The sequence below is a fragment of the Mustela erminea genome, chromosome 3, assembly GCF_009829155.1.
Source record: "Mustela erminea isolate mMusErm1 chromosome 3, mMusErm1.Pri, whole genome shotgun sequence".
NCBI classification, from domain to species: Eukaryota; Metazoa; Chordata; class Mammalia; order Carnivora; family Mustelidae; genus Mustela; species Mustela erminea.
The window spans coordinates 132,461,980-132,488,307 of NC_045616.1; the positions used below are offsets into that span (position 1 = coordinate 132,461,980).

General features: G+C 38.3%; 1 long non-coding RNA gene across 2 annotated transcripts in view; it reads left to right on the forward strand.

The window, feature by feature from the left end:
• The window catches only part of LOC116586950, a 101,768-nt gene extending 77,575 nt beyond the window's left edge, over positions 1-24,193 (forward strand). Inside the window, exons 3-5 of one of the 2 annotated variants that reach the window (XR_004284220.1) lie at positions 12,873-12,960; positions 23,289-23,499; positions 23,867-24,193. This is a non-coding gene — a long non-coding RNA (uncharacterized LOC116586950). Of the gene's footprint in view, positions 1-12,869; positions 12,961-23,288; positions 23,500-23,866 lie in introns of both variants that reach the window. The other variant, XR_004284221.1, reaches the window with a different exon arrangement.
• The last annotated feature ends 2,135 nt before the right edge of the window (positions 24,194-26,328 follow it).

Genomic DNA, 26,328 nt, shown 5'->3' on the forward strand with positions numbered 1-26,328 from the left:
CTGTAAATGTCTTTTCAGGATGAAATAAAGCAAGGTAAGGGAGCACCTGTTTTTATGCATGTGCATATGTGCTCTGTTTTCCTTTTTTTTTTTTTTTTTAAAGTGAGCTGTAGGCCCAACATGAGCTTGGACTCACAACCTGAGATCAAGCGTCACATGTTCCAGTGAATAAGCCAGGGATGTGCCCCTGTTTTCCTTTTATTTCCTTCTTGTGTTCATGTGATACGATAGCTGTGTGAGTTGGTGGAATTGGGCATTTCCACCATACCAAGTACCTCCTTGAAGAATGTCCCATTCGTAGAGAGTTTTATTTTACATTTTGTGGTTTACAACTCTTGGATTTGCTTGAGTAGCAATGCATAACCCACAAAACTAGATTGTCATTCATTTGCATCATCATTCATTCACATAATTTCTTGTGAGTCTAGGCATTTTGAGATAGCACAAAAAAGTGCTGAATTAGGAATTAGCAATCCTGGATTCTAGGCTTAGCTTAAGCTTTAATTAGTTGCATGCCCGTAGGCAGGTCTCCTGATTTGATTGTTCAGTAATCTAAATATTCTTTCTAAATCTTACCACTTTCAGCATCTGTGAAGTTGAGAGGGATATGTTCTCAGAAGTTGACATGATCTAAGCACATATTTATTTTCATACTTATACTTCCATATTTTTGGCTCATATGTCCTTTTCAGTGGTAGAGAGCTCTTTAGGTGAAATGAAGACATCCCAAAGGGTTGTGTTACAGCCATCCATCCTGTGTCTTTGTATCCTCCAGAAATGAATGAAAAAGAATTTAAAGAAGATGTGCCAATTAGAAGAGATATTTTTCATTTATTCCCATGAAGAAGAAGGCTAGAGTTCTTGCCCAGGTCTGAGTATTTGAGCATTTAATTTTTCAGTGAGCAGGAACCAGACCCATCAACATATCCTCTTTGAATATTTATGGTTTGTTCTATATCTTGTCCCTGTGGAATTTCCTGAGTGAAGAGATTGTATGTTTGACTCTTGAAGAAGATAATGTGATCTCAGAAACATGCTATTTGGCATTCGAAGAAAGTCCAGATTTAAAGTATCAGCCTGGTAACTTGCTAACTTCTTCCAAATGTCCAGCTGTTATCATTACAATACATTCATGTCTTGGTCTTGAGAAGCATAGTTTATAGCAATGTCACAATGGCAGAATAGTTGATGAGAATGTTTTTTTCTACATGTTTGACTTGTTGAAGAAAAACAATTTTGGGGAAGTGATGGTGAGGGTGGAGAAACATATTTTCATGGTGATGAAGCCACAGCAAATTTCCAGAGGAAGACAAGCTGTCACTTTCTTGACCTTTTGAGGTTCCCCAAGAAGTTTGATTCTCCATCAGTTTGCTACTTCATAGAAATGAGATCTGATTTTAAAAATTGGCTGGTATATTGTTAAGTATTTTCTTTCATAGGAGCTGCATTGAAGGTGATCCTCAAACTACTTAGTGCAGAGTGTGAACTGAGATATTGACTTACTTTCATTTCCAGTTTTCTGTTGTTCTTTACACACAAAAAAAAAAAAAAGAAGAAGAAGAAGGAGAAGACGACGACAAAAACAAAACCCCCAACTCAGCTGGATTGAATTTTGGCTAAGTTGTGCCTCCTTTGAATAATATTTCCATTTGGTATTAACTGGGATACTGAGAAAACTTTAAAATCTTTAAAGGGTCATTTTTCCTTTATGGAAGCAGAAAGGTAATTTTGACTTCCTGGGTCCCTTTAAAAAACCTTTACCTAAGTAAAATATATGCACACCAAGAGAGTACACATAGCATCCATGTAAAAATCATTAAATTTTCAGATCCTGAACAAAACTATGTAAGCAGCTCTTAATCAAGAAACAAAACACTGTCAGCATCATAAAAGCTCCCTTATGCTCCGTTGTAGTTCCTAGCTCCTCTCCCCACCAAGGGTAACCATGATGTTGACTTTTTTTTTTTTTTAAGATTTATTTATTTATTTTAGAGAGAGAAACTGACAGCGTGAGTGGGAGGGGCAGAGGGAGAGTGAGAGAATCTCAAGCAGACTCCGTGTTGAGCATGGAGCCCGACATGGGGCTCAATCTCAAAACCATGAGATCATGACTTGAGATGAAACCAAGAGTCCAATGCTTAACTGAATGGGCCACCCAGACACCCCTATGATGTTGACTTCTAACAGCATAACTACTTTTGTCTGTTTTTATACTTTCAATCATGTTTTGGTCATATTAAAGATATTATGTCATGTACTTTTGGATCTGATGTCTTCCATTCAACATTATGTTAGTGAGAGTCATCATGTTACATATAGGTGCTAATCATTCAGTCTCATTTCTGAATAATGTGTAAATAGGCAGTATTTATTAATTTTACTATTGGTGGAATTTGGGTATTTTTATATTTGTGGTCTTTATGAATAGTTTGTGAATATGCAAGGACATGTCTTTGGTGAATAGATGTATGTCTTTGAGTCGGAGGTACAGTTTGGAGTGGAATTGCTAGGTCATAAGATTTGCATAAGTTCAGCTTTAATAGATGCTGCCAGTTTTCCAAAGTCGTATAATTTATGATCTCATCCTTGGTTTCATCCTGGTATTCCCAAAGGTGCAACTGAAAAAAGGTAGTTGAGCTAATGGCTCTGATATTAAAGCTGAATTGTGATAAAAGGTAGACTCCTGCTGAATGTACCTTTCCTCCTCAAAGATCTGATCTTTCCCTAACTCTTATTTAATGAAATCATAAATTACTGTTCCTCTCTTGTTCAAATGAAGATAACACTTAAATGATGTTGCTTTGAGGTTCCCATAAGAGATATGAAGTAGTTTAAAATCATTTTTGAGCTGTCTATACTAAAGAAAAATTGAAAAATGTGAGTCTTTAAAGATTACCCCTCTCTGACGACTGTCAAAAAATGCTGAGTGGAACCCATTTCTTAAAAAATTTTTAGTTCCCACTAAACAAAGCAAAATGCAGATATATTGGAACAGTTTTTATTTAAAGAAAAAAACGCTTTTCAGCAAGGAAAATAACAATGCCTGTGAAAACATACTGATGTATCTGTCTGAAAATATTTCTGAAGGAACTAGAATGAATTGAAACACTACTACACAACAAAGACATTTATTGTAAGAAAAGACACCCCTCTAATTTTCTTTGGACAGCTTTCTTAGAGAGACTGGAGTACTCCAAATTATTCAATTAAGTATTTCTAAATGTTTAGGATATAAACATTACTGTTATGAATTAAGCAACTATAAATAAATGTACAAATTAAAGCAATTTAGTGTTTGTTATAGCCTGCATATTAATTTTATTTTTTATAATTTTTAAAAAATATTTTTAAAATTTATTTATTTGACAGAGACAAAGAGAAGCCAGGAGTAGGAGGAGCAGCAGAGGGAGAGGGAGAGGGAGAAGCAGACTTCCCACTGAGAAGGTTGCTATGGGGCTTGATTCTAGGACCCTGAGATCATGATCCGAGCTGAAGGCAGATGCTAAACCAACTGAGCCACCCAGGTGCCCCTGCATATTAATTTTAGATAAAATATTATGAAATAGAGTGCTTCTATGTGCTATATAGGCATCAGTCCCTTAGATGATCTACAATTACACTACTTGGTCATGTTTCTTATTTGACCTATAGGATAATTTTGTTATATCCAGGAGTCCTGGGGTATATATATCTTCAGCAGCATTTTCTCACCTATTACTATAGGCATGTAATTTATTTCGTATAAGTTTTTTGGTTCAGAATATAATATGTAATTAAACATGGCTTCTTCGCAAAAATAAGTCATATAGATTCCAAGTATATATTGTATTATGAGTGAGAATGCCCCTCCCGAGTGTGTATTGTGTGATATGACTCTAAGCACACACAAACACCACATACGTGCATATCAAGCCCTATGGTGTAAAATAGGGAAAATCTTATTTTTGTAAAAAACAAGATAGAGAAAGTTTGTTTATGTTTTTATAAAATCAATGCACTATAGTATAGCTGAAAGGACCACTGTTCTCTGCTCAGATGTTTAGATTTTGTGCAACAAACAACAGCAAGCCTGTTCAAGATTCTCCTAGAGGAATGAGATTAGAGGTCCTTTAGGAAGATGATTCTGGGAGGAACTGGAAGCCGGAAGAAGATTTAGAAACTCAAACTGGCTCATGTAACAGAACTCCTGAAAGTCATGCTCATCTCTGTAGAACACGATGAACCATTGTTATATTCATCTTAGAACAACTAAGAATATCATTTTATTTAATAAATACCATCTTGTACAAAATTCTAGTGTAAATGAACAACAGATATGTAAAACCTTTAAGAAAAATGTGTGGAGCAAACACATTCCACTGAGAAAAATCAGTCCATGAATTGTCCCACCTTATGAAAGTCTTAAAACCATCCAGATTTGATGTAAAAAGATGTCTCTGGGAGCGCCTGAAGGTGAGGTTGGTTAAGCATCTGACTCTTGCTTTTGGTTCAGGCTGTGGTCTCAGGGTTGTGAGATCGAGCCCTACATCTGTCTCTGTACTCAGCACGGAGTCTGCTTAAGACTCTCTCTCCTTCCTTTCAAATAAATACATCTTTTAAAAAAATGATTTCTGGTGGCACCTGGGTGGCTTAGTCGGTTAAAGCCTCTGCCTTCAGCTCAGGTCATGATCTCAGGGTCCTGGGATCAAGCCCCGCATCGGGCTCTCTGCTCAGTGGGGAGCCTGCTTCCTCCTCTTTCTCTGCCTGCTTTCTCTCCTACTTGTGACCTCTCTCTCTTTCTCTGTCAAATTAATTAAAAAAAAAAAAGATTTCTCTGTCCACCTTCTGGAACCTCAGTGTTCTACAGAAGTAAACAGGAGAATTGTTCATTCTGCTGTTTCTCTTGGCAATGAGAAAGGTAAGAAAATAAGGGATATTGTGAAGGAGTTGAGAAATGGTGACTGGTGAGGGGGAGAGGAATGCTAAAATATTAACTGTTATGTGGAAATCCTTTTTAATGAAAGCAAAGCTTCCATTCTGATTTGGGATTGATGGTAAATCTTTCATGTTTGACATTTTTCCTTTTTACATTCTTTTTTTTTTTTTAAAGCAATTGGCATATTTATAGGCAAAAACAGAGAAAGCATTCTCAGAAATCACGTTTGTCGTATCTCAGCGTTCACGCTGGATGGTTAGTGTTCAAAACCATGGAAGCATGTGAAGTAAGCTTTTGGAAAAACCAACCTCCTCTCTTAAGACAAAATGTTCTGTAAAGTGTACACCCCACACTTATGTATGACATTAATAAATAGGTCTTTAATTATGCTTCTGTGCCTCCATTCTTGCGAGGCAACCAGGGATATACAGCAGAGCTGGAAAATCCCAGGTGGTTTATGGTTAATGACAAAGGAGCATCAGCAGCACTGAGTAATGAGGTATTTAAAGAATGATACAACCTAATTTTTGTTAAGCCACTGCACAGATAAATGACTTGCTTGGATAGGTAGTTATGCATCGACCTTAATGATAATTGTGCCCAAAACAAATTAAAAAAAAAAAAATCTCGGCAGAAGGTTTTCAGCACAGCCCTGGCCAGCTTGCTTGAGACCAAAGCTAGCTTAAGAGAACTGTGGAGAGCTGTCTTGTTGTGTTTGCAAACTAGAAGAAAACAGCACATGAACTTTGGCATAGCACGGGAGTTGTAATTCTGTGCACAAGGTATGCGTATGAAAAGGGCAGACGCAGTGTGTCTTGATGAGCGAGAAGTCAGGGAGACTTTGCTCTCAGTCCTACAAAAGACTGATCACGTAAGGCAAATCCTTGGCTTTGCTTTCCTCCAAATGTGACCATGTCATGGTTTAGAAGTTATTATAACATGGACTTTAATATAGCTATTAAAGCTTATCTCCTGACTTTCAAGGGGTTTGTATCTTAAATTGCTTCACCTAATCATGACCATCTTTTGTGGGCATAAATAGGAAGCTAGTTATAAAAACGCATTGAAAACAAGAATGTATATAAGGGAAATACTATTACTGGAAATGTTAAGACATCTCTTGAAATATGGAGCACACCACAAATTGGCTTTGATCTGCCTCAAAAAGCAAGAGGTATTAACTTTCAAAGAAAACTCTCATAAAAGATACTAGGATAGAAAGGGCCAAGCTGTATGTATAATTATTAACTGGGGCCAGTTTGTTTTATTATTAGTCTTGCTCTGCTGCTCTGAACTAGGTGTCAACATGGCCTGAAACTGCACAAATAATGGGGAAAGTAAATGAAATAAATGTACGCCTCCTTACTTTGAGAAAAGTGGACTTAAAGTCATATACAGAGGGCCCAGTAGTGGAGTTAGGATGAGCCTCATAGTCCATAACTCTAAGGAAACCATATCTAGGGTTGAACATTTTTATCTTGGCACATGAAGACTTCAGGAAAGGGATTGAGGAAAAATAGCTTTTGATATTTGTAAGACCTAGAGATGAGATCTGAGGCAAGATTAAGGGGCTTTTTATTATATTTATGTGTCGTCTATATAAGCATATATGTATATGTTTGTATATATAAAATGTACAAAGGTTTTGTACATAGGTATGTGTGTATATATGTGTGAAGGTTTATACAGTATAATAAATGCAGCACAATGACAGTAATCATATATTGGAAAACAAAATGAAAAAACTGACAAAATCCTTTGGGAGTGATTTTGAGGGACCAGTGACATTTTATTTTATTTTATTTTATTTTTTTGGTTAGCTTTAGTACTGGTCTTTTTTTTTTTTTCATTTTATTTTATTTTATTTCTTTTCAGTGTTCCAAAATTCATTGTTTATGCACCATACCCTGTGTTCCTTGCAATATGTGCCCATCTTAATACCCACCACCAGGCTCACCCAAATATATTCATATAAACCTTTAAATTTTTCTTGAAAACTGGAATAATCTAAGCAAGCCTTTAGCATATTAACCATGTGAAATAAAGACACACACTACTGTCTTGGGAGAAAAGAGTTAGAGCAATTTTAACCTCACATTAAACTTGCATTTTAAGACAATTTTTTGAAAGGGTACATCAAAGCATGTGAAACTGGTGCCTAATTATATTATCATTAGTATATAGTAGATAGTGTTATCTTTCTTCATAAAGTACTATGAAATAAGTATGTTGAGAATATTTAATTATGTGGATGAGTGAAATAATAAAGGAAAATTGCTAGTTAATTGCTTTCCTTAGAAATGCTATTGGGGTGACAATTGCCTAGCACTCTCGTGATTCATGCTACAGAAATATGCTGTTGGGCTTCTCTATGCAGAATCCTTCTGGGGAAACTAGGAGGAAGAACGAGGACTCGTTGGTATACATTTTGTTCTTTATTCTTTATTCTCTGTAATATGCCACTGCCTCCGGGAAGCCTTCCCTGATGCCAACTGGAAGAACTTTCTATGAGCCCTGAACACTTTGCCTGTACTTGCCTGTACTTCTATTATGCTTCTCAGCACATGGTATTTTAATTATTATTTCATGTGTTTGTTTCTCCTTCCAAGCTGGAAACTCATTAGAGACGTGACTATGTATTATTCTTCCCAAACCCTAGCTTAGGGCCTGGCACAACATAGGTAGTTCATGCAGGTTGTGGAGTTGAAAAGTCTCTTCTCATAGAATTAAAGGCAGCAGCTTGGGAAAGTGGGTCTGAGCCAAAGGTTCCCTTGTTCTTTCTTCTCAGGAGCATCTGAAACGATCTCATTACCTTTAAACAAAATTGCCTGAAGAGATTCAATCTGTTGACAAACTTTTTTGCTTCCTTATTTTCTCTAAATGAAAAAAAAAGGAAGAGAGGAAGAAAGAAAGAGATGGATTTTCTTCTCTTTACATTTCTTCTCAGTGGAAAACCATCACTTGTAGGGTGTGACTATTTAAAAAAGTAGAATCATCCATAATTTAGGATCAGTTGTCTTTTGTGGATGATTTACATTATCTTGTATATATATATGCTCTGTAAATACGTCTTTTGAAATTCCCCATTTACTCTAACTAATGTTATAGATTGGGGTGGGTGTTCTATAAAGCAGTTGAACCTGATGCCTTCTCAATATCAATTTCTGGGATCCTAAGAAAATATATATAATAACTATCTCTTGAAATTTTTTTTGTATACATTGCAGACTTTGGCACCCATCTGTTCTTAAGAGTACATATCTAGGGGGTGCCTGTCTAATTAAAAAAAATTTTAATTTGAAGTCAACAAGGGAAGAGATATCACCACAATTACACGTAGTGTTTAAGAATGAGAATGAGAAAACGAATTCGTTAAGGATCTCACACCTCTAATCAGGGAAAAAGCAGGAAGTTGAGAAACAAAGTCAAAATAGTAGAACTGTTGGGACGCCTGGGTGGCTCAGTTGGTTGGACGACTGCCTTCGGCTCAGGTCATGATCCTGGAGTCCCGGGATCGAGTCCCGCATCGGGCTCCCAGCTCCACGGGGAGTCTGCTTCTCTCTCTGACCTTCTCCTCGTTCATGCTCTCTCTCACTGTCTCTCTCTCAAGTAAATAAAATCTTTAAAAAAAAATAGTAGAACTGTAGGTGGTTTATCATTAAAAATGGGAGAAAATGAAAATTTGATTCTGAAGATGTCTGTTAAGGATCAGTTGCAGATAATAAGTGAACTAGTAGCTTAGAGAAGACCTTTCAGTTTTGAGAAGGGGAGGAGCGTGGTATGTAAGTTCCCAACCAGAGAAATAAAGCGGAGACAGTGTTCAGCAATGGTGGCACTAGGAGGATAACCTATGGATGTAAGGAACTGGCATCTTATATTGGAAATTACCTTCCCTCCCTACCTGCCTAATCTCTTGCAGACTAAAATAAACCCTTGAGGTAGCACTTAAGGAGGAATGTAGGAAAATGAGAGTATATTGCCTAAACACACATAGCATACACACTAGAGGGCTTTACATCCGGAGAGGTAACTTTTGATGAATTCCTTTGCAACTCACCTCTCTTAGTGTGATCTGGCTTCCTGGCCTTCTCTCTCACTTTTTTTTAAAAGTAATCTCTACACCAATTGTGGACCTTACAACTACAACCCCAAGACCAAGAGTCGCACGCTGTACAGTCAGAGCCATCCAGATGCCCTCTGGCCTCTCTCTGTAAATGAATGCCTGCCTCCGTAGTCCACAAGTGTGTGTGTGTGTGTTACAGAGATAACTCAGATAAAGACAAAGTTAGAAAATAACAGAGACATAGCAAATGGCAAGAGCATTTGTTCATTTTTTTTCCTACAATGTGTCAATTATATCCCAGTTGATGTGCAAAAAGGACAAGAAAATGAAATGCCAAATGGCTTAATATGTAAATTCCTAAGCGTATGCTTAAATTTCAGACATTTATTTTGACTATCAGGCTTTAATGTCAAAATTTTTCTAATCACATTTGGCGTATAGACTTGCATTGGGATTTCATCTCATTTTCGTTCTTCAGTTTCTTGACATATATGAAATATCTGTAATTTGTAGCTAATAGGTCCTATGGGACACTATGACTGTCTGGATAAAAACCACTGCACTGGAAAAAATAAATTGGCAGAACAGTGCATTGCATGAGGATTCTTTTCTTGGCTTCCTCCCCCACCACATATTTGTTTTCTTTAGTGTCCCATATATTTAAGATGTTCCTAAAAAGAATGTAACCTGGAGTGCCTAGGTGGTCCAGTCAGTTAAGCTTCCAACTCTTGATTTCTGTTCATCTCATGATTTTAGGGTGATGAGATTGAGCCCCAGGTAGGGCTCCTGCCTGGGCCTGGAGCCTGCTTAAAATTCTCTCTCTCTCAAGAAACTAAAAACTAAAAACTAAATAAAAGGAACTTAACCTGATATATCAATATGATAATAAACAAGCATCCTTTATTTGAGTTGGTCCCATTCCAACCCTGTAGCGTGGACTTTGTTTTCTAATTTTATAGATGAGGAAATCAAGACCCATAAAGTTGAAGCGGCTTTTCTAAAGGCTCACCACTGGCCGCCTTGGTGAACCACCTGTCTTCCTTCCATTACACAGCATTACTGACTATCAGTCCTAAGTCATTTGAAGCTTGGAGTCATGCGGTCCGGGATTTTGCTAATTCAACTGATGATGGGAATGGCAATCATGAACAGATAGTATTGTTTCCACTTAAGCTGATTACGGCTTTAATTTCATATTTTGTTTTCTTTCCCTTTAGTACATTCTGATGACAAATCTAGAAAGCTCTTTCTTAATAGGCCAAAATGCCAGATTTATGCTCTGGCATAAATTTTGAATTACTTTGCAATATACGTATATTTAGTAGTTAAACAGTATTGTTTAAGCCAGAAATTTGACCCCTTCCTTATGTAAAGATGATTTACGGTGATGAGGGTAGATGTCATTCCTAAGCTCTTTGATTGCAGAGTTGAAGCAGTGTTCTGATCTTTACTTCAAAGTTCCTGTAGTCTTCCCAGGGCAGTTAGTAGAAGAAAACATTATCTTGGGTTCTTGCTGAAAATTTTAGACCTAAGATTTCATAATTTTTTTCAATTTTCATCTGCAAAAATTAAGACGCTCTTCACTCCTTGTCTCTTTGCTTCCCCTCTCATCCTTGTCAAATCCTAGCCGGGGATGGGAGACAGTAGCATTTGTTTCCTACTGTTGACATTATAGCTGTTGCCTCTCCATGCAAGAGAGAGGACCTGCTGACTTGGAGATAAATCAGTGGGGACACTCCAATGCCCAAGCCAGTAAGCATCTTTTCAGCTTTGATTCTAGTGTGCAAGAGTTAGAATATCACTATTTCGTTGCATAAAAGGACCTGCATTAAATGCTTGGCTTCAGAGGGGCCATATATGGGGTGAACTCCCTTGGTGGCTTACCTTCCATGCCAATGTACCAAGCTCCTGGGTATAAGTCACATTTGGTGTAAAGCAGTAATGACAGTCTTGTTGTTCCTTGCCAGTGACTTGAGTGGGCACACGAACCTGTTCTGGAAAATAATCTTTAAGTAATACATTAGGAAATTGGGAAAGTCCTACTGTAATTTTTAAAAAGATTTTGTGTATTTATTTGACACAGAGAGAGAGAAAAACACAAGCAGTAGTGGAGAGGGAGAAGCAGGCCTCCCACTGAGCAGAGAGCCCAGTGCTGGGCTCAATCCCAGAACCCTGGGATCATGACCTGAGCTGAAGGCAGACACTTAACAACTGAGCCACCCAGGTGCCCCAGGAAAATCCTATTGTTCTATGATGTTATATGTGAACAAGATGCTTTGAGAGTTTTACCTTGAAGAAAAATACTGAATGCATACCAAGGATGGTTGAACAGAAAATTTGAAGGAGCCTGCCTACTTGGTGACATCACTGAGCCACTGATTCAACATTGGGATGGCTTTTCTTTGGTCTTTTTGTTAGGTATGTCCCTTTGGTTTAAGACCACTAGTCAAGTTTTCTATTACTTGCAGCTGAAACTATTCGTACTTGATAGAATATCCTAAAGGGGAATTATATATTACATGTTGCTTTTCAAAACTTTTAATTTCACACTACAGGAGTTCTTACACTAATTAAAAGTACAGTTTATTTGCACAGCAAATGGCATAATCCAATAACACACTTTGAGAGGACACTTGGATATTTTGTTAAGGAACAAAACAAGAAATTAGCTTAGTGAGTACATAATGCATGAGTATGCTTTATTGGTTCAATACCAATTATTTTAAATTCATGAATATAATCCATTATATTTAATCCAATCTTAATTATATCCTCCCATATCATATCATATTAACATCAGTATTTATGGCAAATTTTTATATACCCGTGTTTGTAGGTTGACTTAAATATTGATGCCTACATAAAGCAAAGATCATAAATTCAATACATTTAGAACAATATGGTGCTGGTGGAGGCAAATACGGTGGTTAATTCTGGAAAAGCAGGCTCCAAACTTACAGATTATGGTACTCAAGATGTCTGTGGCCAAGGTATGTGTCCTTTCTTTGCCCAGATTTGGTCCCCGGTGAAGAGCGAGGGAACAAGAAAATATTTAGAGACCCTAGGATGATGAACAGAAGGAAAAAATGTGGGAGGTTTGACTATGCCATTAACTAGAAACTGGTCTCTCTGTATTTGAACCTCCACTATATGTGTATTTTCTCAAGGTCAGCTCACATATTACTTAGGAATGCCTGGCATTGGTACAATAAATAGAACGTCTAGCTCCCTGATGCTCAAGTGCTGAAACAACAGTTGTTCTTAGGCCAGCACATTCTCCTCCCGAACGAAAGCAAACCCAAGTCTTTAAGGGATTATTAGAGGAAGGATATTATTTTCTCAGTGACTCAAAGCCAGCTGTGAGGGCCTTTAGTACAGTTTATGCTGCTTCTGCTCCCCTCTCTTCCACCTTTGGCATGTCTACAATTGGATGAAGTGCTTTTCCTGAAATGGCAATCACTATTAAACCCATTAGCTGGAAACCAAAATGTTTCTCTAATTGTTTAAAGTCTCATTGCGAAAAGGAAGTTTCTATTGATTGCAATATGAGGGGAAACGATCCCAAGTTCATCATTTTTTTCCTTTTTATAAACACAGTCAGATGAGACTGATATACTCCGAGTCATCAGATGTAGTTTTCCAGAGAGTCTCATTCATCACCAGAAGTTTCTGCTCTGGGTTTCTTTGCATCCGATCATTCTTTATTTTTTACTTGCTGACCACTTTCTTCTTGAGCTTGTCTGGTCTGCTGTGCATCTTTGCCTTGTTTTCAGAAATTTTTTTATTAATTTGTAATTATTTTTAACAGCAGTTCTTTGAACCATCATTCTGTCTTTTAAAAAATTAGTTGGCTGGGCCCTAAGCCTGGAATATGGCACTTTTTTTCTTCAGCAGACATTACAGCTGCTCTCAAGCACCCACTTTTAGCCATTGCCTGATGTTTGGAATCCTGATAATGCCTCTCCTTGGCCATGTCCCTCAGGTATGTATCCCTAGTTCTTAGAATAGTATCTAATGCTTAGTGGTGACGTTTAATGTTTCTTGAATGAATGCAAAGATTGAGGTGTTATTTAAAAAAAAATTTTTTTTATTTAATCAAAAACTCCCTTTGACCAAATAAGTTGACCCCACCCCACCACCCCACCCTTCCAAAAACAAACAAACAAACAAATAAAACAAAACAAAAAATAGTCAGAATGAGGCTTCTGCTGTGATTATACAGTATCCCATTTGGTTTAGACTCTCAACCTCTTTGATAAAGCTTTGCTTCTCTCCTCACTGAACCAGGAGAGTTGGACAATTTCTGAGCAAAGAGGAAAAATGTTTTTCACTTAAAAGTGTTTGTAATTTGGGGCACCTGGGTGGCTTAGTTGATTAAGCAACAGATCCTTGATCTCAGATCAGGTCTTGATCTCAGGGTCATGAGTTCAAGCCCTGCATCGAGCTCCACTCTGGGGGTGGAGCCTACTTAAAAGTAATAATAAAAATAAACAAAAACTTTCAAAAAAGGTGCTTATAAGCTGATATAACATAAATGCCAATAAATATGATATTACCAACTAATATGCTTTATAACTTTGGTATTTGTAAATGGGAGCTATAGACCAATTTTACCAACATTTATTTCATAGACTCAGGCTACATTATTCACCTCAAAGGAAATTTCATTTTGCTTACAGGAAACTTAAAAGATCCTAGTCCAGAACATTTTCATAGGGGTAATGAAAATTATGGATTGGCTGAAGACTGGATTTAATCAGATTATAGTAATATACTTAGCAGGCAATATTTAGTATCTCCTTAGGTCATTAGTTAACATAGCTTATCACATTGAGAGAAATCACTGTATTTGACAGTATAAAATTGAATTTCATTTGGCGATCATGATGAAGTACAGAACAGCAAGTATGTACTCCCCTTCCATGGTGTTGACATTCAGGTATTATCAGTTTTCTTAGTACTTTAAATTATATGCTGGAGTGACTGCCAAAGTACTTGAAAGGAGGATAAAGAGAGATTTACTGATTCCAATTTGGCAGTAATTTTTCAGGAATGAGGATAGGCTGTTACAACATTCTAATAGTAAAACTCCAAATGGTTTTCAGTGTAATCTTTATGTTTTAAAGAGTGTTTTGTTGTCAAACTAAGATACCATGGGCTCTTGCAATTGTCTTTGAGCTTTGTGCATTTGAAACCCTTTAGCATAATGAGTCCGGAGGGATGAATTAGTTATCTTTTTAGCGATTTCCTAGAAACAGTCCCTAGAAACTAGAGGAAAAATTTACTGAGAGCCTGATGAAAGATAGTTTGGTCCAATTGTATGGTTACAGTTTAAAGTAGGTACTTTGGAGTGCCTGGGTGTCTCAGTTGGTTAATTAAGCAACTGCCTTCGGCTCAGGTCATGACCCTGGAGTTCCGGGATCGAGTTCCGCATTGGGCTCCCAGCTCAACGGGTCTGCTTCTTCGTCTGACCTTCTCCCCTCTCACGCTCTCTTTCACTTTCTCTTTCTCAAATAAATAAATAAAATTTTTTTAAAAAGTAGGTACTTTGATCGACACTTGCATTCTGTTTCTTTGGTGTTAGCAATGAGAATTGCTATACAGACCTTTTAGATTTGTTGACATTGGGGGCCAAACAGAACAAAATGGAGAGCCACTCCCTTTGCTTTATTAGATTCAGCTTATCTGGGGCTATAGAAATTAACTTTTTGTTAAATTTGCTTAATTACGTCCTATCTTTGTTTGTTCTGCCTACCCATTATGTGGCAATTTCCTTGCGGGCAAAGACTGTCTAGCTCAATCCATGTAACCCTTAGTAGAAGCCAGTAGGCTCACTAGGTTCTGACCTGATATTCTACAGGACAGGCTGTTTTTTTAACTCTCCTTTTTAAAATCAAAAGGAAGAGGGGAAAACCTAGATGGCAAGGTGGATTTTAAAACACTGTCAATATTTTCTTTTTCTTTGACAGAGATAACAAGAGAGGGAACACAGCAGGGAGAGTAGCAGAGGGAGAACAGGCTTTCTGTGGAGGAGGAAACCCCATGCGGGGCTCCATTCCAGGACCCTGGGATCATGATTTGAGCCGAAGGCTCAATTGCTGAGCCACCCAGACACCCCCAAAACACCATCAATATTTTCTTCTCAATACTCCTAGGACAGAGACAGGATTTTCGCTCTGGGGCTGAACGTTTCTGGGTCTTGGCAGGGATTCCTTTGTGAGCACTCTGAGTCATGGAAGTGTGAATCAAGTCAAACTAAGTAGTATACGGAGTACTTATTATGTGTTGGCACTGTTCTAAATGGTAGTAACTTGTGTAAGCCTTACAGCAATCCTATGATAGAGGTACTAATACTGACTTCATTCCATGAATGAAGAAACTGAGGCGCAAGTCACACTGTCTAACTGGTAGACCTGGGATTTGAAACCAGGAAGTCAGGTTGCAGAGCATGTATTGATAGACTATCTCATCTACTTCCTCATTTGTCTTGGAATGGCTCCCAACTGTGCCAGAGGACTCCAACAGCACCTGTTTCAGACAAGGACTTTGACTGTTACATTTTATAACTTAAAAGTCATCCCATGGAAGAGGCTGTATCTCTTCAGAAACCATATGTATGTATGTATGTATGTATGTATGTATGTATGTATGTATCTAGCTAGCTAGCTAGCTAGCTATTTAATCTATTTACTGTTTACTGTGGTAGGCAGAATAGTGGCCACCCAAAGATGTCTGTTTCCTAATCTTAGAGCCTGTGCATATGTTGTTACATGGCACAGGGAATCAAGGTTGCATATGGAATCAAGCTTTTTTTTTTTAAAAAAGATTTTATTTATTTATCTGAGAGAGAGAGCAAGAGATAGCACATGATCAGGGGGGAAAAGGAGCAGCAAGATCCTCACTGAGCAGGGAGTCTGATGCAGGGCTCCATCCGAAGACCCCCTGATCCGTGACCTGAGCAGCAGGCAGACACTTAAGTGACAGAACCATCCAGGTGCTCCTGGAATCAATTTTCCTACTGAGCTGACCTTAAAATTAGGAGATAATCCTGAATTATTTGGCTGGACCCAATGTAATCATAAAGGTTCTTTAGAAGTGGTATTGGGAGTCAAAAGGGTCAGCATTAGAGTCAGGAAATATGAAAAAGTTTTGACTGACACCATTGTAGGCTTTACAGATATAAGGGGTCACAAGCCTATAATTGTGGGCACCTTCTAGAAGTGGAAAGGACAAAGACATGGATTCTTTCCCTAGAACCTCAAGAAAGAATTGCAACTCTGCTACCTTTTTATTTTAGCCTCATAAGACCCCTGCCAGACTTCTGACCTCTAGAACCATAAGATAAAAAAATTGTGTTGTTTTGAAACATCGTGGTAACTTTTTACATTGGCAATAGGAAAGTAATACACTCAGTTAATTACAGTAAGTGAGGAGTTGGTAATTTGTCTGGTGGGACTTGTTACTGATAGGACAGAAAAGAAAAATCTAAGAATCGCTATGTCAAAAAAGAGATGACCTCAGAATTTTTTTTATTCAAAAGTTAATTCTAAACTTACTGAGATTATGTCCGTGTTATGCAATGTTTATGGTTTTTGAATGCTCCATACTTGGATATAGTTAGAGATTGAAAAAGTGTAGAACATACAATGATAACCATGTACTTGCTTTTTAGTATTTGCTTCTTCAGGCTTCAAGGGCAGAAAGAGGATTTTACTTTGTTTTTTTCTTATCACCTAGGATGTTACCTTTTCACTAAGCTATCTACTTTCTCTCTTCAGCAGCATCACTAACACTATTCCATTCAGACGTATTTCATGTCTATATGAGCATATGCTTATGTATAGTCTTTTCCTCTTACAGAACAGTAACATACTAGACATACTACACCTTTGCAATGATTTCTGTCCCAAATTCAGAAAAAAAATCCCAGGGTCATGAAAAATAAGCCAAACAGAATGTTCATGGAATTGTCAGGAAGAGAACTCTTCATGATTTCCCACACTTCATAAGGGTATTCTGTAAATGGAAGTATATCCAGGGGAACGCAATAGTGAGCGTATATGGTTCATGCAAAACAGGTGCTCAAAATGTTACTTAATGAATTAATGAATAAATTTTAGATGACTGGATGGTAAAGCTAATATCCCGTTTCCCAGCCTATATACCCAGGATATTAGTTCTGACTGAAACTTGACCCTTCAGTCTAAGAGTTTAGAGCTGACTGGCAAAGGTAGAAGGTGAGGACAAAACCAACCTGTCATTTCAAAGTTTGAGCTGGAGACTTGAAGATACCTTTAGCAGAAAGAGTTCTTTTCTTAGGGAAATCGCAGGACTGGGGTAGTTGGTTTTATAATTACAGAGCTTTGCCCATAATGAGAAAAGTGTATGTTTGAGAGCTATGGCTCTCAGTAACTAAACTGCTCTGCGTGACAGTGTTGAAAGGTGCTTATGTTCTAGTCAAAGCTGTATCTCTGAATACTATGCCCTTTAGATAATTTCTAAATTTACCAACACAGAAATAGTTTCTTACTCTTGTGCACATATTTTGTGTGTATTCATTTTCTCCAAATGAAGTTAGTAGCTGAGCTTTGGAAAGGTTGGAGATAGGAAGATGGCACCATGCCCGGTGTCTTGGGTCGGCTTAGATGAATGATGGATTCTGTAGGGCTCTGGATATAGACATATTGCTTCAAGGTCCAGGTGACAATGCATAGCATAAGACTGGTGGAAGGGCTTTCTATCTCACCTTTGACACAGAGCTCAGCACCTTTCTGGCATCAAAGGACTGAGACAGAATCTTTGATGTGGGCATTTGGTTTCTCACAATGGGTATCATTGGCTCCTTCAAAAAGCCTTCATGGGGACTCCTTCAAGAAGCTTTATAAGCAAATAAATAAAAAAATAAATGAAAGATTTGTAAGCATCGTTACACACACACATCATCATCATCATACATATATGTAGGTTCTTTATATTTTACATAAACCGAAGTGTACTAGACATAACATTTTGCTCACTTGTACATTGTTTCATATCTTAAAAGAAGGGATTGCCAGTGAAATAAAAGGACTTTGAAAGTAGATAATGATAAAAAATGTCAGTTACACGTACTGAGCAATTACTGTGTGCCAGGTACTATATGATTCCTGGGTATTTGCTCATTAATCTCTACAGTTGTTCAGAGTTACATAGATACCTCACAGAGGAAGGAGCTTCTTGGCTGTAGATGTTTTTAAGCAGATGTTGGTGACCATCTGCTCTAAATGGAATAGAAAATGTTCCTACTTTGGGAGTGAGTCAGAACAGGTGATTACCAGATCCTTTCCAAGTGTAAGTGCTCTTATGATTGCATCAGCTAATGATGGAGTACAGAGGTGGATATCTAGAGTGGCCAGTAATGTTTGACAAGGACTGACGAAGACTTGAATTTCTCTCTTGCTTTGACGTAGTGATTGGTTCAAGTTAGAGGTAATGAGGGCTGTTACTGATGCTGCTCTCACTGACCTGAATCAAGCTCGGAGTGGCCTTGCTCTGTCTTTAAGATTGAGTCTGCAACTATGAGTAAATCAAATTATAGAGCAAACTGGAGGTCGGTCAATAGGGGAGAAACTCTATCTTATTTTTTCAAAGAACTCTGAGACTTCTTCATGAAACAAACATGCACCAACCTCTTATCCTTTACTTTAGCTTCATCTCTGAGCTACAATGATGGCTTCAAATGACAAGTTCAGGTCATCCAAATATGTTGTAGGACAGTTGGTATGCCAGCACTAAATTGATGCTTGCTGAAAAACAATTCCTTTAAAGATTTATTTATTTATTTTAGAGAGAGAGGGAGAGATGGAATGAGTAAGGGAGAGAAACAGAGGCAGAGGGAGAGGGAGAGAGACTCTCAAGCAGACTCCTTTCTGAGCTTGGAGCCTGATGTAGGGCTTGATATCATGACCCTGAGAGATCATGACTCAAGCAGAACTCAAGAGCTGGTCTCTTAACCAACTTAGTCACCCAGACACCCCTAAAAACAATTTTATCAGAGTAGTCTATTAATTTCTTCATTAAGTTATCAGTGATTTATTTGTCAGGAACCATTCTTTTTTTTTTTTTTTTTTTTCAAATTTTTACTTAAATTCTATTTAGTTAGCTTATAGTGCAATATTGGTTTCAGGAGTAGAATTTAGTGATTCATCACTTATTAAGTGCCCTCCTTAATACCCAGCACCCATTTAGGGCATCTCCTGCCCATCTCCCTCAATCAATTGTCAGTTTGCTTTCTATCCTTAAGAGTATCTTATGGTTTGTTTCCCTCTCTCCTTTTCTTTTCTCCCCCATTCACATATGTTCATCTGTTTTGTTTTTTAAATTCCATGCATGAGTGAAATCATATGGTAATTGTCATTCTCTGACTGACTTGTTTCACTTAGCCTAACACAGTCTAGCTCCATCCACCTCATTGCGAATGGCAAGATTTCATTCTTCTTGATGGCAGAGTAATATTCCATTGTATATACATACCACATCTTCTTTATCCATTCATCAGTCGACATTTGGCCTTGTCAGAAACCATTCTAAATGCTTGAAAAATAATGATTACTCTTTGGAGAGATAAGCACATGAAGAAACAACATAACCGAATGCTGTATCAGTGCTGCAATAGAGATAAGAGGCAAATGTGGTGACTAAGGAGGGATGACTTTTAGTGATAGAGGCATCACAGTAGCAGTCATGGCTCAACTGGGTGTTGAAGGATGAATAGGATTTCACCAAGCAAAGAAGAGAAAGAAGATGTTCACAGCCTTAGCAACGTTGGGGGGCAGTTCACAGCTTTAGCAACGTGGGGGTGGGGATGGTGCAGTGTGTTTGTGCTGGAGCAGTATGTAATTGTGTGTAAAGTAGTGTAATGGAGCCCTAGACATCTGGAATAGCAAGCAGTTTCTGCAGCTGTAAACCAAATGTCAGTCTTCATATGCAGGCAATGAAGAGGAGGCTATTTATTGTTTTGTCAGCCACATCCGCACACACAAGATAGTGATCTCTATCTGTGGTGTTATCTTTAAATAGAAATGGAGCTTCCTGCTGAGGGCTCAGTGGCGTGCTTTTGCTGAGCCCGATTTACCATGCCCTATAATATCTCACTCACGGAGTCTCACCCTAGTTCCGTCAGTGTCTGTGAGTGGTTGGAACATCTCATTCCCACCCAAGTTGTTGGGTACCTTCAGTGGAAGGATCACTCCTTCATATTCTCTGTAGCTTGCGTGGATTTGCCTTAAATGTGGAGTGAATGACTGAATGAATTCCAGTCACAGGCCATCCTGGATAACTTATGAGTACTCTGACCTTGGCTTTGGCCACTGACCACACTCATCCTCTTTGTCCAGGTTGCCATTGACAGCCCCTAACTCTGCCTCTGTGACCTGTTAGAAAAAACATTCATCTGGAGAGTAATGTTCTACTTTCTCTTGTTTCAAGCTGCGGGAACAGCAGTCATTTGATGAAAAAGCCAGTGGTTAAAGCACTGAAGACTTTGTTTGGGAGGGCTGGGCTCACCTCTTTTGCAGACATTTGTAGGGCCTTCCTATCCCTGCTCTTTCCTGAAGAGCACCCCTCACCTCGCACTTCTCTAGCAGAATCTGCAAACTTTGCATCTCATCTAATTTTACCCATATCTTTGTCCATTCCCTTAGGTCCTAAGTTGTGCTAATGGCTAAAGTCATCTGTGCCAAGGTGTTAGAGTCTGGAAATTCAACTTGAAACAGGGAATTACCCCAAAACAGAGAGAGAGCATTCTGGACCCCTTGACCTTTCTCTCATCAAGCACCCGTTCTAGACCTGGATTCAGAATTATTATCAGAGTTAGCTCAGAGTAACTCAAACTCTGTTTAGGCGCTTCAAGTGAGAACTAGCCAGAGGATGAGCAAGTCTCTGAAAGCAGATGAAGTTGAGGATAGTAAAATGATTCCTTCTCCTCCCATCACTGGCCGAGAGTTTATTAAAAAAAAAAAAAAGTACATCAGGAGACTAATTGTGAATGAAATAAAGGACATCAAAAGAATCTTCTTAATTAACTTAAATACTGATTGTTACCATTAGAAAATGAGTCAGCCTAAAAACACATGTAATTGCAGTCTTCCTGTGTTGTGGGAAGCCTAGAGATTGAAGAACTACATTATTAGCAGGAAAGGACAGGCCATGGTGACATCCATCATAAGAAAGAGCTGGTTTTAGCCATCACTGACTGTGCATGTGACATTTGCTTGACTGACTGCAAAGCACTGGATGCCCGGGAGGCTGGTAGTCTTCACCGCACGGCCAGTACATGAGTGGCAAGCCCATATTACTACTCCTGCTTGGCAAATGGGAAACCGAGGAACTGGAAATTGTAACTAGAATGAAATGAATCACTGAAGTTCAGGGCAAAATTGTGAGAAAGACCTTGGTACCTTATTTCTCTTGCTGTGCTCTTTTCCCTCCCTTCTTGATGCTTCTTGCTGGTTGCATAGATCTCCTATTAAAACTTTCCTTGGGGGATGGTGTGTTTTTTATACCTCTGTGTAAATATTAATCATCCTCCTAGAGGACACTTGACTGTAGACTCTCACCTCTAATAATGATATGAAAAATTTTTGAAGGGCTCTCCTAAACCCTAAATTCCTAAAGAGATCAGAGGTACCCATAATTAACATAAATCTGGTGAAGGAGGAAAGAAGAAGGGAACAGAATCTTTCTGGGTGTCCCTGACGTCCCGTTGCAGTTCTGCCTTGTGTAAGGTGAGGATCTAGGAACAGGTGGAGTAGCAGAGAACAACGGGGTTTCTTTTGATGATGCAAGTGTGAAAAGCTAATTTGCTAAGTTAACCAAAAGAGATCCTTTCATGGAGTATATATTATGAGAAACTATGTGAGAAATATGGGATGCCCAGATTGGGGATCATTGACTAGTAGAACTAATGTCATAGCTCAGTCAAAATACAATAAACAAAACCAATATGGATGTCATTATTTATTCAAATATTTCTAATTATATGGCTTTAGATAGGTGTTCTTAATCTTGTTAGTGCTGTGAAATTTGGGGCAGTCTTGTGAAGTCTTTGGGTCAGTCCCTTGACAAAATAGTATTTTTGTTTTTATTTTTTAAATATTTATTTATTTGACAGGGAAATGGTGAGCATGAGCAGGAGGGGCATAGGGAGAGGAGGAGAGAATCTCAAGTAGACTCCTCACAGCATGGGGCTCCATCTCACGCTCTGGGATCATGACCTGAGCCAACACCAAGAGTTGGATGCCCCCAGAATAGCATTTTTAATGCATCAAATCAAACGCTTAAAATTTCAAAGAAAACAGATAGTATGGACAGGTATTCATCAAAATTTTTAAGAAGTTGTGACATAGGCTCTATTAATGAATTAAAAACAAGATCTAGTCCACAGACTTGATGATTTCATAACTTCATAGTGGTGATGAACACAAATAATATTTTAAGTTCTCTGTAACAACTATCCTGTGATATTAAAATATCTGAGGCTTCTTTGGAGGTAAAGTTAAAATTACCTGAATACCTGAGGCTACTAGTGACTACTGGTCCATGTTTATGGTGGAATGAAGCACTATGTTTAATTCAGGGTTGGTGAAAGGTTTGAAGTGGGCTTCCTGGCTTAACAGTCTGTCTACCTCCTTGAATTGTGTGGTGTTGGAAGGAGAACACAGCCTTTGAATTACCACTCTGAGTTCGACTCTCCATGAAGACTTTACTTCCAGGGTGACTCAGCTATTTTAGTTAAACTTCTGGAATTTATTTTTTTTTTAATTTGCTTTTTTAAAAATGGGAAACTATTGAATTCTGCATGAAGTTATTGAGCAGGCTAAATGATATCATGTATATTCAACATCTAGCACAATGTCTGTCACAAAGAGGGAACTCAGCAAATGGTAACTCAGGTAATTTTTTCCCTGATGGTAGAAGGGAGAGTGAAGTAGGTAAGATGACTTGTAAAAGTTACGTCTTGCTTTAAGATCCTGGTTCTGAACAATTTGCTGCCTGAGACAACGCACAGACAGTCTTTTAGTTTTAGAAGAATTTGAGAAGGAAGATACTTTGGAAAATGCATTCCATTTTATGCAGCTCTAAACCAAGCCATAAATCTAGCTGTCTAAAATTTCAAGTCTGTAAAATTTAAGTAAGTTTTCAGGAGCTAATTGTTAAAAGGTAATGAAAATTCCAGTGAAATAAGATACCATTTTAGGATTTGGAATGCTGGCTTTACTGTTTTATGGTAATATTAAGATTTTAGTTGAGTTCTCATCTTCTCCCATGCAGAACTGAGAGGGGGTGACATGCCAAGGAGCCATTTAGAAGCCCATGCAGAAGAGGACAAAACCCCAATCTGCTCAGGATCCTGAGCCACTCAGGATCAAAGACAAAGGTCAGAAACAAAGCAGGTACTGGACACAATGGCCAATTTCAGGGGCTTTGCATACATATCTAAAATGAGTTAACTGAGAAGAAACTTCACGTGATGTTTTACCCAGTGAGAACTTCCTGAATTTTCACTTCTTTTTTTTTTAAAGTTTTTTAAAAATTTATTTGACAGATAGAGATCACAAGTAGGCAGAGAGGCAGGCAGAGAGAGAGGAGGAAGCAGGTTCCCCGCTGAGCAGAGAGCCTGATGTGGGGACCCTGGGATCATGACCCAAGCCGAAGGCAGAGGCATTAACCCACTGAGCCACCCGGGCAACCCCTGAATTTTCACTTCTTAAGCTGTTAAGAAGTTATTGGATTTTTGGAGTTTTTATTGTTAAGTATTCCAGATATCTAGTCACTAATCACCAGATATTGCGTGGTATATAAGGCATAAGCATTCAATTCAGTGAAAATTGTTTAAATTTCTATTTCAGATTTGGGAGGCTACAATCAAGGTTATTTGAGAAGTGGGACCTGGTGTTTTACCATTACCTGTGAGTTTCCACACAGAAATTTATAGATGTGGGAAAGGCTGGGTAATGAGAACGCTCCGTAAAGAGGCACCGTACTTCACCGGGGAGAAATCGTCCAAGTTGCTTCACAAATGTTAAGAAATATGCCTACTTAATTGTATGTTGCATTTTCCATGGTCTTTACTTTGTTTCATGTGCAGCGATTAAAAAGATATATTGTACATTTTAGTATCTCTTATGTTTTCCAATAAATACAAACCTGGAGTGCACATTTTTTTTCTTTTTCATTCTTCTCAGAGGTGTGGTGAACATCGAATAAGATCATTATTTTGAAAGACTTACATCTTGTCCATTTGAGCTGCTATAACAATATACCACAGACTGAGTCGCTTGTGGATAACAGTAATTTATTTCTCACAATTCTGGAGGCCAGAAGTCTGAAATTACAGCTAGCTTGGTCAGGTGAGGGCTCTCTTTCAGGTTACAGATTTCTTGTATCCTCATGTGGAACCTTTTTTATAAAGCACTAATCACCTTCCAAAGGCCCCACCCCCTAATACTATCACTTTTAGGTGTAAGAATTTGATGTATGGATTTTGGGAGGACACACTCTGTGAGACTGTGATTTATAAGAAATATGTGTTTTGGCCATTTAGATGACCATAATATGCGGTAGCCCCGCTTGTCTGCAGTTTTGCTTTCCACAGTTTGTTACCTGAGGTCATCCGGGGTCCAGAAGCAGATGATCCTCCTGACGCATTATCAGAAGTTCATCGGGAGACTAATGTTAGGTCACAGGGCCTACGACATTCCCTTCACTTCACCTCATTGTGTAAGGATTTTATCATCTCACGTTATCCCAAGGAGGGTGAGTACAGCACAATAAGAAATTTTGAGAGAGCGAAGCCACATTCATGTAATTTTTGTTACAATATATTTTTATAATTGTTCTATTTTGTTACTGTTAATGCTAAGCTCTTTGTATGCCTATTGTATAAATTAAACTTTATCATAGGTATGTATGTATAGGAAAAAATATAGGGTGTACAAGGTTCTTTGCTATCTGCAGTTTCAGGCATCTGCTAGGAGTCTTAGAATGTATCCCCTGGAATAAAGGAGGACTAGTATATTTTTCATATATATTTGGTCAACAGTTTCTGGCTCACAATTCTGCAAACTCTTGGTATTTCCTAAGCGTTGAGAGTGACAAAGGTGTCTTATGTTAATGAGATGACTTCTGGAAAGCACCTAAGGCTAGGGGTTACTTTCCAGGAGAACCAACCATATGATCAGGTTGAAACTCCCAGTTCTACTCCCCAACCTTTGGGAAGGGGAGAGCCCCTCAAGGTTGAATTCATTATCGAAGGCCAATGATTTAATCTATCATGCTTATGGAATGAGGCCTTCATAAAAACTGGGAAGACAGGATTTGGAGAGCTTCTGGGTTGGTGAACACTTGGAAGCACTGGAAAAGTGGTGCCCTAGAGAGTATGGAAGCTCCTCCCCCTTTCCCCAAGCCTTGCCCTGGGCTGCTCTTCCATCTTCTGTTGTTCCTGAGTTATTATTTTTTTATGCTAAACTGGCAACCTAGTAAGTAAAATGTTTTTCTGAAGCCTGTGAGCTGTTCTAGCAAATTAATCAAATCCAAGAAGCAAGACTTGGGAACCTCTGATTTAGAGCTGGTCGGTCAGAATTACTGATAACAACATGGGCTTGCAACTGGCATCCGAAGTAGGGAGGACCGTCTCGTAGGACTGAACCCTTCATCTGTGGAACCTGATGCTGTCTCTGGCCAGATGGTGTCAGAATTGAGAGAATTGAGTTGACTCCTCGGACGCTTGCTGGGGGACCAAGAATTGTTTCTTGTTGTGGGGGGAACACCCTTTGCACACATTGGAATTGAGTCCAAGAAAAGACACTCAGATATAGCAACTTGATAAACAGGATTATCAGAGATTATTACTGCCTTTGCCTTATAAACAGATGTTCTCTCTTAAGAAGGTGGTTTATTTCATTACATCATAATCCAGTTAGTACATTCAAATTGGTATTGCCTTGAATGATTCTGTAAGATAATCCTTTGCTTTTTAAAAAATAGACTTTGTATCATCCTGCATTAATATAGTATACCTGTTACAATTGATGAGCTAATATGGATACATTATTATTAAAGTCCATAGCTTATTTAAATTTCCTTAGTTTTTTTCTTATGTTCTTTTTCTGGATTTCCCAGAATCTCATCGATGATGCCACACTACATTTCGTCATCGTGTCTCCTTAGGCAGTTCTTGCCTACAACAGCCTCGGCTTTCCTTGTTTTTGAACACCTTGTTAGTTTTTAGGAATACTGGTCAGGCTTTTTATAGAATGGCACCTGTTGGATTTGTCTGTTGGTTTTCTTGTAATTAGATTGAAGTTGTGGG